The following is a 4,715-nucleotide window of genomic DNA, read 5'->3' on the forward strand; positions in this document are numbered from 1 at the left end:
CTCCAGTGCAATAGATCTTTCCTGCCAACCTTCTAAGTTGTCTTGGGCTATCATTTTGTGGGTTCGGCTACTCCAGAATTTAATTTGAAGTGTTATTTAAAGTGGTTTAGAGGGGAAATTTGGGAGAGCTCAGGTAAGTTCCTGCCTTTTCTCCACCATCTATGGAAGATGATTTCAAAGGAACCTTCCAGATCTAAATCTTGTGGCCCTTTAAGGTTGTCTTAATGGCAATTCATATTTTTTTTAAAGCTTAACCACCAGAGGGCAGTAAAATTTCAAAGCAATTTATTACTATGAGGCCTGGCACATGCCTTTGTCAAATCTAGAAATGATCAAGTTTTACATTTTAGGATTCTCACATCTAATTATCTAGCTTAACCCGTGTTGTGACCCTTCAATCACATCTCTACATGTCTTTTGGACAACTTGAACTGGATATCCCTTAGACATCTTAAATTCAATGTGTCCAAAACTAAATTTATTATCTTTCCTCCTAATGGGGGTAGGGAACCTGAGACCTCAAGGCGACATGTGGCCTTCTAGGTCCTTGAGTACAGCATTTTGACTGAGTCCAAATGTTACAGAACAAATCCTTTTATTAAGGGGATTTGTTCTGTGAAGTTTGGATTTAGTCAAACTGCCACACTTGAGGACCTAGAAGGCCACGTGTGTCCTCAAGGCTGCAGGTTCCCCAATTTTGCATTTTCCTAACTTCCCTTTTACTATTGAAAGGGCCGTCATCCTCCCAGTGACCCAGGCTTGCAACTCAGGTGTCATCCTTGATCGCTTACTGTCTCTCATCTCCCATATTCAATCAGTTGGCCAAGTCCTGTCGATAATACCTTTGTATCATTTTGTATATAGGCCCCTTCTCTCCTTCTATACTTGCCACCATCCTAGCCCTCATCACATCATGCCTGGACGGTTGCAGTAGCTTGCTAGTTGGTTTTCTCCCCCCAAGTCCCTGCCCACTCCAGTCTATCCTCCACGCAGTTATCAAAATAATCTTCTTAAAGGGCAAGTCTGATCACGGTCACTTATGGACATTCCCCTGCCCTCCCCCCCCACTCCCATTCAATTGTTGTACAGTATTTCCAACGCCAAATATAAATTCCTCTGTGATTTGCAAAACTCTACATACCCTGGCCCCTTCCTCCTTTTCTAACCTTTTTTACATCTTAGTTACCTCGAGTTACTGCATGATCCAATGACGTTGGCATCCGTGCTCTTACTCATGCGTGACAAACCATCGTCCAATATGTGCCTTTTTCACGGGCTGTCCCCTATCCCTGGAGTTCTCTCCTTTCTCACTGCCCTGGCTTCCTACAAGGCTCAGATAAAACCCCGCTTTCTGCAAGAAGATATTCTAGACCTTCTTTAATGCTATCCTGTTTTTCATCTGAGATTACCGCCACTCTATCTTGCATATATCTTGTTCATACATAGTTGTTTTCATGTTGTCTCCCACAAAAGACTGTGAGCTACTTGATTATTTTTGGTTTTTGCCTTCCTTCATATCTCCAGTGTTTAGCACAGTTTCTGGCATATAGTAGGTACTTAAATACTTGTTGATGACTTATTATTACTATAGCTTAATAGTAACACTTATTTTTTTCCTTTTTTTGAGTTTCGGTGAGGCAGTTGGGGTTAAGTGACTTGCCCAGGGTCACACAGCTGGTAAGTGTCAAGTGTTTGGTCTGAGACTAGATTTGAACTAAGGTTCTCCAGACTCCAAGGCCAGGGATCTATCCACTGTGCTACCCAGCTGCCCTTATTCTATTGGGGTAAACAAGTACTTTCCTTACCACAGATCTGTGAGGGTGACAATGCAAGTATTTAATCTCCATTCCACAGATAAGGAAACTGACACTTTTTGCTCCATAGTTTAAGAATGATATAAATGTGGTCCTTTCCCTCGTCCCCAATCCACCTCTCTCCCCCGCCCCCCACCCCCAATTCCTTTCAATCGCTTTCCAAGGAACTGCGTTCTGGTTTTGAGATGAAGTCCAAATGATTAAAATTTCAAAACTTTTCTCTTTATCCCTGCCCATCACATCTCCTTGATGTCTCGCCATGCCTGTGGTCCCTTGGAAGCAGGTTCTAGGCCGAGGGGATAGGGCGCCCGCAAAGACTCAGGCAGATGCCTGTGCGGGGACGGCTGGCAGCCAGACTCCAAACCCTGAGGATGCTGAGATGCTTCTTCCCGACCAAGAGAGAGCTGGAAGCAGGAACCGGTGGGGAAGGACCGGGGCTGGGGCTGCAGGGGTCTAGAGGTGGTCTGCTGGGCCTCCAACCCCATTCAATGACAGACTGCAAAAGGAGGGCGCAACTCTCAGCTACCGCGAGCGGTCCGAGACGGTCCCTCCCAGCGCCCAACCCATCTATCTATCCGTGGCTGGGCGGGGCGAAGAGGGGCGGACCTGGCTCAGTCCTCTCCTTCCCCTAGCCCGCCTCCCGCACTCCGGCCAGCCCCCGGAGCTGCCGTCACTTCCCCCAGCTGGTCCTGCTGCTGCTGCTCCTGCTCCTCGGCTTCCTCGGCTTCCCGGGGCCGCTGCCATCCGCAGGTGATCGAGCCCCTGGGGAGCTGGCCCCTCTCCGCCTGCATCCCCGACCCTCTCCTCCTCCAGGTGAAGGATGGAGCCTCTGAATTCCGAGCGCGTCTTAAGACTCCGCTTTCCTACCTGCTTCCTTGTATCTGCCCCCACTCCTTCATTTCCTGTTTATTGCCTTCCTTTCTTTCCCTCCGCTCCCTTTCTTCTGGGTTCATTGTGGTCCTAGGTACTAAGTGAAGTCTCTCCTGGGTCTGCCACTTGTCCCTAGCGTCATTGTTTAGTTCCTACCCTAGACTGATTGCATGTGGCCTGAGCTCGGCAGGCAGTGGGAGTTAAGTTCAGTATAATTCTGGAAAGGTCTTCGAGATGCGCCTTTAACGTTAGATGCTTCTTCCTTAATTTTGCATCCTTGTCTAAATTAGGTGACACTGTGAAAGGGCGGGGCTCCCAAGGAAATGCCTTTGGGGAGTGGGCAGGTATTTGGGCTTTAGAATTCTTAAGATCCTCGATTTGGAGGTGGGAAGGCCCTTCAAAGTCTTTAGTCCAACCCCCTGATTTTAGAGTTAGAGGAAACTGAGACCCGGAGACATTCTGTGACTTGCTCAGAAACACACAGATTTTAAGTGGCAGAATGAGAATTTGAAGTCAGGTCCTCCAATTCCAAATCTATCTCTTTCCACTACCTATGGTACCTTGGGTCTCGGAAAAGGTTGATTTTACTGCTGCACATCTAGATTTTCCATGAGAAAATCCTCAATGAACTCTTTCAGAAGTGATTTTGTTATTTTAGTTCATCTGGAAATATACTGATCATAAAATTCAGAGCTCTAAGGGATCTTAACGCAGTGTCTAGAGCGCCCGCCCTGGAGTCAGGAAGACCTGAGTTCAAATGTGGTCTCAGAGGCTTACTAGCTGTGTGACCCTGGGCAAGTCACTCAATCCTGTTTGCCTCAGTTTCCTCATCTGTAGAATGAGCTAGACAAGGAAATGGCAAACCGCTCCAGTATCTTTGCCAAGAAAACCTCAAATGGGATCTCAATGAGTCGGAAAGGACTGAAATGATTCAACAACAGTCATTATGAATGTCATTTATGTACTTTAGTAATTCATAAGTCCATAGATTAAGCACTGGAAAGGATTTTAGAGACCATTGAGTACAATACTTTCATTTTACAGAATGAGGAAACTGAGCTTGAGAGAAGTTAAGTGAATTATTCAGGATCATACAGCTAGTCAGTGTCCAAGGTAGGATTTGAACCCATCTTCCTGATTCTAAGTCCAGTGCCCCATCTACTATGCCACATTCCAGAATTACTGCATGAACCATGTTGAGACAATGATGAAGGATTATTCCCCAGGGGCATTTACTGGGGCCTATGTATACTACATGGCCCCAGAATGCTTTTTCAGCTTTTTGAATTCTCAAGCATGTTTTTTATAATTTTTCTGTCTCTTCCTTCCCAGCCAGCTGTCATTATTTGCTGCTCACATTGAACTTGCTTATAGGCAATCTTTCTATCTCCTTTTAATTTTTGGTGAGTTTGGAAACCAGATATCTGTTAGAATTCTGAGTAAAATAATAGTAAATAAGCTTTCATTTCATTTATATGAACTCTCCTGTTGACATTGCCTTAATATGTGTGCTCTTTGAAAGGGGGAAAAGCTATTTTTTTCCGTATATAGGCCTATATAATACTGAACAAATTTATAAAACATTACTATTTTAAAGTACATTTACTGTGAAAATTCTTTTGGACATTTATTTAAAATAATATTTTTTTATCATCATTTCATTTTTCACTTTTGTCACTTTTGCCAACCTCTTTTTAAGAACATTGTTATTATCAGTGACATTAGGGTTTTATATGGGCCAGATTTGTAATTGAGAAACAAGGAGTAAGGGTAGCACAGCTTATATTTGGACTAATAAGTTTATGTATATATACATAGATATGTATGTGTATATATAATATATAAATTAATATATCATAAATTAGCTTATTATAGTATATATAATATTTACATATATACATTCACACATATATACATCTATACATTTTATTTATATATATAAATATATGTAAATAAATATATACAAATATATGTGTTATTTATATGTGTGTGTGTGTGTGTGTGTGTGTGTGTGTGTGTGTGTGTGTGTGT

General features: G+C 43.2%; 1 protein-coding gene across 2 annotated transcripts in view; it reads left to right on the plus strand.

Moving 5' to 3' along the window:
- Window positions 1-2,491: 2,491 nt before the first annotated feature.
- The window catches only part of LOC114050164 (TBC1 domain family member 7), a 30,293-nt gene continuing 28,069 nt past the window's right edge, over window positions 2,492-4,715 (plus strand). The window contains exon 1 of one of the 2 annotated variants that reach the window (XM_027871886.1): window positions 2,492-2,564. The gene's annotated coding sequence lies outside the window, so the exon portion shown is untranslated. Of the gene's footprint in view, window positions 2,628-4,715 lie in introns of both variants that reach the window. The other variant, XM_027871815.1, reaches the window with a different exon arrangement.

The sequence above is a fragment of the Vombatus ursinus genome, unplaced genomic scaffold, assembly GCF_900497805.2.
Source record: "Vombatus ursinus unplaced genomic scaffold, bare-nosed wombat genome assembly UNPS02000577.1, whole genome shotgun sequence".
NCBI classification, from domain to species: domain Eukaryota; kingdom Metazoa; phylum Chordata; class Mammalia; order Diprotodontia; family Vombatidae; genus Vombatus; species Vombatus ursinus.